Source organism: Taudactylus pleione, unplaced genomic scaffold (assembly GCF_031769625.1).
Source record: "Taudactylus pleione unplaced genomic scaffold, aTauple2 ptg000095l, whole genome shotgun sequence".
In the NCBI taxonomy this organism is placed as follows: Eukaryota; Metazoa; Chordata; class Amphibia; order Anura; family Myobatrachidae; genus Taudactylus; species Taudactylus pleione.
Genome location: NW_028284497.1, coordinates 31,570,799 through 31,584,568, shown reverse-complemented (window position 1 = coordinate 31,584,568; position 13,770 = coordinate 31,570,799).

Genomic DNA, 13,770 nt, shown 5'->3' with positions numbered 1-13,770 from the left:
TTGTCCCGCATGCAAAAATGTTTTATAAATTGCATCCCTTGCATTGCAATATGGTTGTCCAGGCATACAAGTATTTGCTCTATCTTTAGCTGGGTACGCACTAGATGACCTGTGTACCTGGCCGACGGCAGATGCAACAGAATGACATATCGTACAGACTGCACGATATGTCATTCCCAACCGCATCCAGAAATATGGGGTCTTCAGTCATATCTTCAGATTGAGCAGCATGTACAGCAGATTTGACAATGCGATGGACGACCCCAGGGGAGCGCGCATAGTGTGTACACACTGGACGATTTGAATGATTTGTCATTCCGATCTGTTGGTAATCGGCAAATCCTTTAAAAAATCATCTAGTGTGTACCCAGCTTTACTCTATTCCCAAATCTGAATCAGGCCCTATGTACTCACTCTTCTCCTCTGCTCTGATTCTCAATGTACATCTTCAACCAGGAATGGGCTTCATCTCTCTCTAGCCCTTAGACTAATATTCCCTATTCTCCACTTTCCATTTCTTTAATTCCTGTCACTTGTTCTATTTACCATACCTCCAAACATTGGGAACAGTTGCTTTCTGGAGCAGCTGTCCCCGCACCGGAATGCTGAATGGCAGAGCCGTAACTAGACTTTTTGGTGCCCTGTGCCATAAATAGCATTGGCGCCCCCCTCATTTTTCAAAGGGACATAATGCACCCGAAAAAGGGCCATGGCTTCATGGGGAAAGGCCATGGAAGAGATAAGGGAGGCCAGGAGATGCTGAGGATAAAATAAGAGGAAGCTACAAGCAAGAATGATAATAAACAGAAATTTGACAGGCCCAAACAGCGCCCCCTGCCCTGTGGTGCCCTGTGCAATGGCACCGGCCGCACTGCCCTAGCTACGGCCCTGCTGAACGGCTCCAGTAATGAAGTACCCACTGCTGCCTCTGATGATGAATAGGCTCCATAATGTTATCATATAAAGTTATTGAAGTCCATCAGCAGTGAATTCAATGCATGAAAATCTTATTATTCCTTTTGAGCATTTTCTTTTCACAATTATACACAGATCTGTATTGTATGGTAACAAAGTCCTTCAAATCTTATAATTATTTTTTTTCAATTTTTCCCATGTCTGTTTACATATACTAAATTAATTGAATTAAAAGTGAAATAATAAAAAATCAACTCAGGAGTAGGAGGAAGGGCTAATATGTGTGATTATTCAGTAATAGTCACAAAGGTATTGCTGTATGAAAACACGCAAGTGTAAATAAAACATAGATAAGCTAAAAATGTTTTTTTTTTAAATAACAGATCTCTACCCTCTTGTCTGGTGCTTTTCTGTCTGCGCTAGCACCTTTCCAAGGAGTAAGAAAACACAGAAGGGAACTAACTATAACACGATGTGCTGTCAGTTATCGATGCTATGCTTGCCTGCGCACATATCAGCCATGTACGTTAGGGCCGACATCAAAAGTTTTCCCTTACACCTCTTTGGGGTGTGAGAAAAACTTGTGATGCTGGTGGCGGATGTGCCATTCTGGAATGGCATGTTGTGTTCATTGCACTGAATTTAATTCCCCCCAAAGATTGTTGTATAAAAAAAATACATTAATTAATTTGGAAAGGAGTAAAGTTGTTAATATGTGGAAACAAGCTAAATATTAATGCAAAGAAAGCATGGGTTTACTATATTTTTCCTTTTTTAAACATGTAACTTTTTTTTTTTTACTTTAACAAAAGTGGCACTGAAAACCCCTTTCCACTCAAACGCAGGGTCGGTTCTATAATTACACATGGTACCCAGATGAGTAGGGCGCCACATAGTAAAGGGCGCCCTGGCTGCGACCATGCTAAATATATAGTTGGAATTTTGACACAAGGCAATGGACCACGGGCAGACTGTGCACTGTGACACAGCTACACCTCGCTTGTTAGGGGTGACCCCTTGCTGGTAAGTAGCGACATCGCAGGCGCAAACAGTACACTGCTAAGGCTGGGCGATGAGTTGTGGGAGGAGCGGAGAGTAGTAGTAACCGCGGTCTGAGTTGTAAGAATGATCGGTGCCCATATTCCTGCTTCGCGCTGAGGCAGCAGAACCGTGACACTGAGGTGGGTGCCATCAGTGGGGGAGTGGTGCAGTCAGGCCAGCCCTTTAATTATGCCGGGCACAATGAAGAGGCGGCCACTGAGGAGAGGTAATGCCCCCTTGCCGGGAATCTCCCCCGCCCTCCCTGTCCTATCTCTCTGCTCAAATTGTGTTATGCTATAATAGAGACACACACTCCGTTTTTTTTTCCTCTCTGAGACAGGCTCCTTTATGAGACAGGCTCCGCCTACAAGTCCTGTGCCATACACATTAAGCTTCCCTGACACAGCACTCCTCACCTGTCGTCCCGGCCACTCCCGCACCGCCTGCTCCCACGTCTGTGCGCTGCTTCCTTCTCCCCAGTTAGGTGAGTGTGCCACAGCTATGATTGGAACGGCTGCGATGGCAGCTGCCGATAACTCCCCTGTTCCTCACATCTGTCTCCCATAAAGGTCCTGTAGGGGCCGATGTGCTGCCTGCACAATTAACATGGAAGGCAGGTGGTACCCCCTTTCCCTCTTATGGGTGCAGCAGCAGAGACATATGGCTGCTTTATGTAATACTACTGACTGACTAACTGCCCTCCTGCCAGCCTAGCGCCCTGTGCTACAGCCTCTGTATATCCTCGGGGCAACTGATTGGTCTTGCATTACCCCGCAGTACTCACTCAGCTGTGCCTGCTAGGTGCCACATGATGTGACTACACAGGGTATAAGTGGGCCTCGGATGAGTTTGGCGCTGTGCCTGGTGTGTACCGAGCAGCAGAGGGGTATGTGTGTGGCCTCTGTCCGGGGCCAGGATGCCCACTTGAGCAGTGTTATATGGCCTACATGTTACTGGTGGGCCAGATGGAGCATATTGTACAGTAATTCTGTCCTGCCCTAGAAGCAGGCTCAGCGCTGGCATTGCACGGATTACCGAGCCCTGTCGGTAACTACTAACAGGAATTTCTCATCCTTCTGTTAACTGACCCCAGAGACAAACACAATGCTTATTGCACATGCTGATGTGTGCTAGGGATAGACTTTTTTATGTTTCTCTTATTTTTCTTCTTAACAGAAATAAAATTTACAACACTTTTAGTTGACTTCCAGTTCCGGCGCCTATGGGAACAGACGCTGGCTGAATCAGCTCCGCTGTGAGCCCTGCTAATTGGAGCCACAGTGCCGCTTACAAGCTGCTGAAAGCCGCGTCCTGGGCATCCAATTGGAGGGGACCACACCCTGATTCTTATGGAGAGATATTTCTCCACTTCAATGCCGGCAAACAAACAGCGCCAGCGCACAGACAGGAGGAAGACGGATTCCAACATGCCCGCCACGCCTAACACGCAGGTAGAGGACACGCTGGAGGAAGCATCCTCTACTGATTCCCATATCTCCCCTGCATATATCTCTGAAGGCCCAGTCACATATAGTGATGTAGTCAAAGCAATCCAAGACATGATGGGTCCCATAATGGAAGCTCATGCTGACAAGTTGACTCAAGCTGTTCAGGGTATTAAGACCCAAATGAAGCAGCTCTCTGATAGAGTAACTACTACTGAGCAGAAGTTAGGAGAAGTATTCCATGATGTTGCTGAACTCAAAATCAATTTGGCCATTCTGCAAAAATCACACTATCAGCTCATTAATAAAATGGATGACCTTGAGAATAGGCCCAGAAGGAATAACCTGCGTATCATAGGCCTCCCAGAGTCAATTAAAGGACAGGCACTTATGAAATTTATACAGTTCTCTGCCGCAATTACTAAACATATAGGGCATTAGTTCCGATATTGTTATCGAAAGAGCCCACAGACTGAGTCCAATACGCACATCTTCTGACAGTAAGCTGCGTGCAGTAATATTTCGCTGCTTGAATTACCTACATAAGAAGATCATTTGGTCAGCTTCCAAGAGTCAACGTGATTTGATATGGAACAGCTCTCAGATTCATATCTTCCAAGATTATTCTGCTGAAGTCACACGTGCTCGAAAAGAGTTTTCTCCTTTATGTTCAAAACTCTTCAAAACCAGTCGGAAATTTGCTTTACTATATCCCTCACGTCTGAGACTTTTCGATGGCGATTCGGTCAAAGATTTTTCGAGTGTGGCAGACGCAGAGGGCTATTTAGCTGAAGAAATGGCGTCTACTACCTCTGGCTCTTCTGATGCTGCACCTTGAGTCCTGACAGCGTATGATTTGAATGCTCTCTTTGAATAATTAAGAGACTCATGCTTCTCTTATGAAAAATATCACTAAGTTTTAGCTATATTGATTTATGCATCAGATAACGATTTGCAATGTATGCCTCTTGTTTAATGCCTATTTCTTACTAATTTGTACAGTTATTCCATGTTTGTGTTGGGGCGTTAGTTCTCCCTCTGACTATATTAAGGATAATTAATTGTTTACATGTTTACAAGTGCTTTTGATTCGGGTGTGCTCAGTCATATCTCTCTTTTAAGATTTATGCTCCTTTCCAAATATTACATGTTAGATTTAATATCGTTCACTTTAGCAGGGCTTCACTGGGAGTGTCCGCCCTCCTTGTGTTACCCTAAAGGGATTTTGAGCTATACCGGATGTCCTTATTTGCACCATGCAATATAAGCATAGCTCTTCTATGGTCTATGCTTATTTTCTTTTTCTTTATTCCTCCCTCTTCTCCCCAATGTTTTTTGTCTTGTCTCCCCCCTAATGGTATGTCCTTCACCTTTTGGAAGGCTTTGATAATGACTGTTAAATATCTACATTCATATCTTTTGATATTTATTTTTATTGGTATATTAGCTGATCACCTACATTTTGTTTGTATGCTATGGCTACCTTGACTATCAGAACTCTAAATGTAGGGGGTATTAATTCCCCCGCCAAACGGAAAAAAATATTGATTTATCTGTCTAAGCTTCATTTAGATGTAGCGTTTCTCCAGGAGACGCATCTGTTACCTCCAGAGATCCTAAAACTGAATATGCTCAAGTGGTCTGTTTTAGCCTCTGCGCCATATTCATGGAAAGCTAGAGGAGTTGTTATCTTAGTAAAAAAAATCTCTTTCCACAACGATTCATTCCATAGAAGTAGATCCTGACAGCTGATGTTACTATAAATTCATCATGTTATCTATTATGCATAATCTATGCTCCTAATGACTACTCTAAGGATTTCTTTTTAAACATGACAAATCGTTTATATAAATTTAATAACTCTTCTATTATTTATGGTGGAGATTTCAACATAGTTGCTGCTCTGCAACCAGATAGATCCTCATATCCAGGAACACGGGTTTCAGCCCCGAGAGTTGGCATTCCACATATATCTCATCAGCTCCATTTGGTTGATGTGTGGATGGCGTGTCATCCCGTAGAGCATGATTACACTTGTTTATCTGCAGCACATGGCACGCTCTCTCGTATTGACTACCTGTTAATGTCTGAGACACTGTTTCCTCGAGTACTGGAATCTAATATTGAACCTATCTGTCTTTCAGACCATTCTTTATGTTGGTTTAAATATACATCTTTCTTAGATAAAGGTCCATTTAGACAATGGCACATTCCTACTCATATATCTCATAAAGTTTCGTAGCATGCTAGAATCTGCTTGGATGAAGTATAAGCACAATAATACAGATATAGAAAGAGATTCACCGCTATTATTCTGTCAGGCCTCGAAACCAGTAATACGGGGTGATATCATGTCTTATTGTGCTCATAGAGATAAAATATTTCGTAATACATATCTTGACATACAGACAGCCCTAACCACAGCTTACCAACATTTTAAGACTAGTAATATTTTATGTTACTATTCATCTCTGACCCCCTTCATTTTATCCCACATATTGTTTACAAATGCCTCCCAGACTGAAATCTTTGTATGATGTTAATTTTTTGCCAGTTATCTCCTCAATTAAACAGACACTATTACACTGGATGCCCCTCCCATTGTCATTACTAGGTAGGGTGACAGTCATTAAATGTATAGTATTCCCTAAGCTTTCCTGCTTGTTACAGATGCTTTTGGCCTTACTAAGAAAGATGTTAAGCAAGTTAATTGCCTTTTTTCTAAATATATTTGATCGGGGAAAAAGCCTAGGATTGCTTTTGCAAAGCTTAAATTATAGAAATGTGACGGAGGATTTGGTGTCCCTGACATCGATTCTTTCGATACATCTCTGATTGGTTAATGAGGAGGTCTATTTTTACAAACTTGGAATTAGAGGAAGCTTTATTCCACCCCTTTTCACCTAGTGCACTTTTACATTCCCCGAAGCGTTTATTGCTTGCTGGTGTATTAACTAATAGATTATTCAGCAATATTTATAAAGCCTGGCACTCCATTGATAAAAACATCTTTTGGGGAAACTCCTGTATTTCGCCGGGCCTAGATAACAAGACGATTCTCACATGGAAATCCGTAGGAATTGCTGCCATCAGAGACATATTTGATCCTGGAGGTATAGTTCATACATTTTCCTATTTAAAAAACACATATCATCTACAGCATAATAACTTTTTTATGTATCTACAAGCTAGACACTTCGCACAAAATCAACCCCCAGCTCTGTTAGATGGTCAAGATGTGGATCACATAGATGCTTTAATGTCTTTCTTACGTAATAATACTTGTAGGATCAAACTTCTGTACTCAGAGCTTATAGCTCCACAAAAAGTAGTTCTATGGCGACGGTCATATATGAAATGGTCAACTGACATCACCTCCCTTGAATCTCCAAATATCTGGCTAAACCATTGCTCTACTTCATTGAAATATGTACAATCTGCTGCTTTGCAGGAGATGCACTTGAAAATGTTACACAGAGCGTATATATTTCAGGCACAGAGAAAGCTTATGATACCTAATGAGTCTGGAAGATGCTTGAAATGTCGGCCCTCAGAAGCATCCTTTTTTCATAACTTCTGGCAATGCAACAAAATAAAATAATTTTGAGATAAAACCATTAACTTCAGAAACTCTATATTTTCCCTACGACTAGTTCAAAATCCTGCCTCATGCCTCCTTTTACTTTTTTCAGATTGGATTTTGATGGTAGAGGCAAATCTGTTATACCTTTGCTCACAGTTATTCTTACTATAGAAGCTCATACTAAATCAATGGACCTCCAGGTCTCCCCCACAGTATCAGGCATCAAATGTGCTTCTACAAATTTTGTTTTTTGAACGACAAGCCACTCTACCAGACATAGAGAAAGGAGTTACTCATTTTTATAAAAAGTGGGGCTCTTACATAGAGCAACTAGATACTGAAACCCAACAACATATTCAGAAAATTTTCGAGTCTACTAATTGGTTTTTAATGTGCCAACTGGAGACTGCTATGTGATTTTTTTTGAAGATACGGAGCGCGCTCTGTGTGACCTATTTCATGGGACGTCATGCCTTATTGTAGAATTGTGCAGTCTTGTCTACCCTTGGTTTTAGATTACCACCTTATCCTTGTGTGTCTTCCCTCCCCTCCCCTCTTTTTCTTTTCTTCTATTCCCTTCTTTCTCTATCTTTTACTTTCCCTTTTTCTACTATGTTCTATAAAGAACAAAAAGAAAAATTTTATTGCAGATTTTTTATTATATGATTTATTTATCAAAATACTATATTGTAACAAGATCTCTTTGTTAGTCATTTATGTGTTAGTTTAATACATATTCTCTTTTCCTTGAAATATCTTTATTGGTTTATAGTCTATGATAAATTAAATATAATATGTGTTTAAATTTCGCACTGAAACATAATATGAAATAACATTTCTGCTTCATTCTGTAATGTTTTCTTTCTGGAAACTTAGGGCCTGATTCAGACCCACTCGCAAGCGGCTGTCCGCTCGCAATTGGGTCGATGTTGAGCACTGCGCATGCGCACGACGGCGGGAGCTCCGTCGTGCGCATGCGCCAGACGCGACGAGCGAAGGACTTTCCTTCGCTCGTTGTGTCTGATCAAAGGGGGCGTGCTGTCGATGTTGATTGACAGCACGCCCCCTTTGGTGGGCGTGCCGGGGACGTGCCTCCCTGACGGGGGCGTTCCCAAGGGAACGCCTTCCGTCAGAAGCCGGCCCACTGACATCACTAGTGATGTCAGTGGGAGTGATTTTGGCTCTGATAGAGCCAAAATCACTCCGGGCCTTGCGGTTGAAAAACTCAACCGCAGGCTCCGGCTCGCAGTGGCAATGGTCGCGATGGTCAAGACCATCGCGGCCATCAAACTGCATGCTCGTATAGGCTGTGGGTGGTGACCCACAGCTATACGAGCGTCCAGGAGGACGCTCCATAATTATGGAGGGCGGCCCTCATTCAGAGCGTGCGCTCTGCTCAGTGCGTACGGCTCTGAATGAGGGCCTTAATCAGTTGTGTTATACAAAAAATAAATAAAATTTTTAGTTTTCTGAAAATTCAGAACTCTTACAATAAACTCTTTAATGCACGCTTCCAACCTGAGATCTCTACAGGGTTAACATACCAACACTTGATGGTCAGTATGCTAACCCTCTCCCTACCCTAACCCTCCTATTTGGTGCCTAACCCTAACCTCCCCCCTAGTGCCTGAACCTAACCTCCCCCTCCCAGCACCCTAAACCAAAAGCCTCCCTCCTTAGTGCCTAACCCTAACCCTCCACACAGTGCCTAACCCCTAAGCCTAAACCCACCCCCCCACTCCACTACTTACCTTGAGAGAGAGAGAGAGGGGATGGATGACTGACTGGTGTGTGAGTATGCATGTGAGACAATGGATGTGAGACGACAGATGACTGGTGTGTGGGTATGCATGTGAGACGATGGATGACTGGTGTGTGGGTATGCATGTGAGACGACGGATGACTGATGTGTGGGTATGCATGTGAGATGACGGATGACTGGTGTGTGGGTATGAATGTGAGACAACGGATGACTGGTGTGTGGGTATGCATGTGAGACGATGGATGACTGGTGTGTGGGTATGCATGTGAGGTGATGGATGACTGGTGTGTGGGTATACATGTGAGACGATGGATGACTGGTGTGTGGGTATGCATGTGAGACGATGAATGACTGGTGTGTGGGTATGCATGTGAGACGAATGACTGGTGTGTGTGTATGCATGTGAGATGATGAATGACTGGTGTGTGGGTATGCATGTGAGACGATGAATGACTGGTGTGAGGGTATGCATGTGAGACGATGAATGACTGGTGTGTGGGTATGCATGTGAGACGATGAATGACTGGTGTGTGGGTATGCATGTGAGACGATGGATGACTGGTGTGTGGGTATGCATGTGAGACGAAGGATGACAGGTGTGTGGGTTTGCATGTGAGACGACGGATGACTGGTGTGTGGGTATGCATGTGAGACGAAGGATGACAGGTGTGTGGGTTTGCATGTGAGACGATGGATGACTGGTGTGTGGGTATGCATGTGAGACGATGGAAGACTGGTGTGTGGGTATGCATGTGAGACGATGGATGACTGGTGTGTGGGTATGCATGTGAGACGATGAATGACTGGTGTGTGGGTATGCATGTGAGACGATGGATGACTGGTGTGTGGGTATGCATGTGAGACGATGGATGACTGGTGTGTGGCTATGCATGTGAGGCGATGGATGACTGGTGTGTGGGTATACATGTGTCGAAGCTGAATAATTGGCTGAGACAAGTTCAGTTTAAAATTTAATCGCAACAACGCCATTTTGCGACTGGCCTCAAGACACCATCTTGTGAATGGCAGCAAGACTCCATTTTAGAAAAGAAAGCTTACACAAGCGGCATTTTGTCAAAAATACATAGTACACAATCCACAGTGCAAAATTGCTAAAAGTAGCAATTTTGCTACTCGCAACGCAAAGTTGCTAAAAAGTAGCACGAACAGCTTTTTCACAATCTTCCCCAAACACCTACCGACGGTGTTTAGCAGACATAAACTAACTTTCCAACACATTAAAATCATCACAGACTTATATTTGAAAAGTAGCAAAGTTGCTAAAAAGTAGCACGAACAGCTTTTTCACAATTTTCCCCAAACACCTACCGACGGTGTTTAGCAGACATAAAATAACTTTGCAACACATTAAAATCACCACAAACATATTTGAGCAGTAGCAAAGTAGTGGTGTTTTCCCCTGCATTCACATTAACACATACGCGATGTAGCAAAAAGTAGCAAATTAGTGGTGTTTTCCCTGCACTTCATGTTAAACATAGGACAACGCAAAATAGCTATTTAGACGCACAGCCAGATTTTTAGTGATCTTTCCCAAACCCATACTGGCATGCTCACACACATACACAGAAGCCTTTCCAACTTAGTGCTGGTCGCTAAGTGCCCCACAGACCCTCAAACGCACAACACAATTTAATGTCATTTCTCCCCGCATACACATTTAAAAGCAATGGTCCCGCAGCACGAAATGAATGATTATTATTTGGTTTAATCGCAATGTCAGCATATGAAGAAATGAATGTTTTCTGTAACTATGGTTTAGTAAATGGCAAATGGACCGTGATTGGTGACGTACTGATCTACTCTTTTCCCACAGCGTTCCGGTGGCATCGGTGAGGAGATCAGAACATGCGGCTATGAAATATGAATGATAGAGAGAATAACTTCTTGAAATGTTGTATGCCATAGTTTAGACTAGATTTATTATGCAGTGGGAAAGTGGACACAATCAGGCTGTTAGAGGCTGGTTTGAGTCTTTGCACTGACCTATGAATTGTACCGTAACGGAAGAAGCAAGAAGAGGAACCAATGAGAACCTGCCAACATATTCTATTGTATTGCTTATCCCAGTACGGGTATATATGTGAGTGCTCTGAAACGAGATGCCAGTCTGCGGTGGTCCTGTTATGCTGTTTCGACGAAGGTTTCATTACTGATGCCGGTATCTGGTCCCAGAGCGCACGCGTATGTATTGACTGTACCTTATGACCTAAATGTTTGTACAATTTAGTTTGCGCTCATTGTTAGATCATAGCGTGGTAACATCTGTACTTTTATCTGAATAATAATCTTTAGCGCGTTGGACCGCTATTCCACTGTCTTAGAGTCTTATTAATGGTATAATTAAAACACAGCGCTAATTAGCGACACCTTATGGTTTTAGGAGGTATAGGCAGGTTTTGTCTTAGAGGTTCTAGGTAGGTGAATCTTAGAGGTTTATAGGCAGGAATGTACTAAAGGTTCAGTTGCACGATTCAACAGTTGGGGGCTCGTAGGTTTATCACGTTATCTGATACACGGTAACACTCGGTCAGTTCCCTCTCAGCAAAAGGGTGGAGGCTCCTTTTGAGAGACGCATTAGTCTTTCATTACCACAGTGTTGCTGAGAGCGTACTGCCATTTAATGTGTAGAGGAAGCGCTGATCAGAATCCAGGGACAAGGTGAGAAAAGTTATTTTCTCTCGTTGATAAAAGTTTAGAGGGAGTAGCATAATAGCGTTAAGGTAATAACACGTGGGTCTGGTCGCATCACTGTGTGTGCGACTAGTCGCACAATTGTGTACACATACTTCCGGTTGTGCTGCCACGTGTTTGAACAAAGCCATTGAGGTTTGATTTTTTTTCTATTACCAATATCTGGGTTAAACGTGTATTTTTCTGCACAGGAAAAAAGTGTGTAACAGTGAATATTTGTTGAACAAAGTTAAGGGTATTGTATGATCCTTAAGGGCTAGGTGCAAGGGTTAGCCTAGTCGCTCGGTAAGCAGCTTTACCGTTCTATACACAGTAGCAGGTGTACATGTTGTCTTTTGTTGTATAGAGGTGCGTGAGAGTGGCCGACATATAAACTCTCATAGGCTTGGAAGTTGCCTTACTAAATCTTATCCGGGTGTGGAAGTTGCCTTTTTCAAATCTTATCCAGGTGTGGAAGTTGCCTTACTAAATCTTATCCAGGTGTGTGGGCACCGCCGACTTAAATTGTCCGCAGGTAAGTGAAAGTATCTTGATTGTCTTTCACCGGTTTAAATTTTTATTGGAAAGCGTAGGAGTTGTCCCAGAATGGGAGCCATGCAAACAGTAGAAATGTTAGGCAATGATGTGCTGCTAATGGACGCGCCGATCGGATCGGCCCGTCGTATCATGCATACCAAATACGGTACTTATGCAATAAGGTATTGTGATTTATGGTTTAATATGACGAGGAAGAGTGTCAGACCATTTCCCAGAATTGGTAGTTTTGATAAAAATGTGTTAGATAATGTCCGGGATCACATCAGTTTGATGCGATCCCGAGAGAAAAAGATTAAATATTTTGAATGTTTAAAACTGTGGCAGCATGAGGGGCAAATGTGGCTGAAGGAGGTACCCGCGACGCAAGCAGGCATCGCGGGCACAGTCTCGGGCAATGCGCCAGTGACGCTAAATAGCACCACAGATGCATCGCTTGATCGCACGCACTGCAAGGTAGCATCGCAGAAGGTAGTACAGATGGTTCACGCGCACCACCACCACCCTATGCGGATGGGGGTGTAGGTGCAGTCAATGAAAAAAAAAACCATAAAAATGTAACAAACAAATTGTACCCTCTCTTAAACAACCTTAAAGTAAATGTTTATGATGTGGATGATGAGCCTATTGTAATGTCTGCCATTTCCCATGCTGTGCAAATGATAGATGCTGCATCACCACAATCACGGGTGGTGCCGCCATCTCCATCCCGTAGAGGAAGTTGTTAATACCATACGTAGCAGCAGCAGATTAAACCCCCAGCCAGGTAACCAGGTCAAAGGTAGCAGCGCTACCGGTCTGCATCCCATTCGGACAATAACTGTTCCAAATGGAAATGCAGACGCAAACGGTATAGTGACCACGAGGGAAGTAGTAATGCATTGTCCTTGGACAAGAGCAGAACTAAATTCCATCATAAATGATTTCCCCGATCCCAAAAAGGAATTAGCCAAATGTCAAAGATTTTTGAGAAATTTGGGTAGTTCACATGAGCCCACTAATAAAGTTTGGCATGTGGTGTTAAGGGCCTGTCTGCCACGCAATACCGACGTGACAAAATTTATCACGGATTGTGTATTGGATGGTGACGTCCCCTTAACAGATCAAGTAAACCAAGGTAACATTTCCCGCATAGTAACTCAATTGGGTATATATTTCCCAGTAGTAGTTAACTGGAACAAAATTTTCACAATTAAACAGAAAGAGAGTGAGACTGCAGAAGATTACTGTGATCGGGCTCTGCAGGCTATCACCCGGTACACTGGAATAGAGGATATTAAAGAGAGCACTCACCACCGGGGAATGATAGTCACAGTACTTGTGGATGGTCTGAAAGAGAGTTTGAAAACTCGAGTACAGACCTCACAGCCTGGCTGGCCGGGACTTACAATAGATACCCTCATAGAAACCGCCATTGAACATAATAAGAACATCTCCAAAAAGAGAGAAGCCCAGAGCAAGAAACTGATGGCTGTCAGTATACAAGCTCTGGAGGGAATGACGGTAACATCACAGCCAACAGACACGCTTGCACTTGCACACACACCCACTCTCACTAACCCCACTCAACAACAAACGCAACTCTATCCCACTAACACGATGCAACCACAGGTCCCAGGCTATCCACCAACTTCTTATCCCCCACAATACCCTTACCCTCCCTATCCTTACCCATATCCACCATCTTTACCCTCTGCGCAAACCTCACAACACCACATGTCTTCACCCGAAACACGAACATGCTTTAACTGTAAACAAACAGGACACTTAAGTAG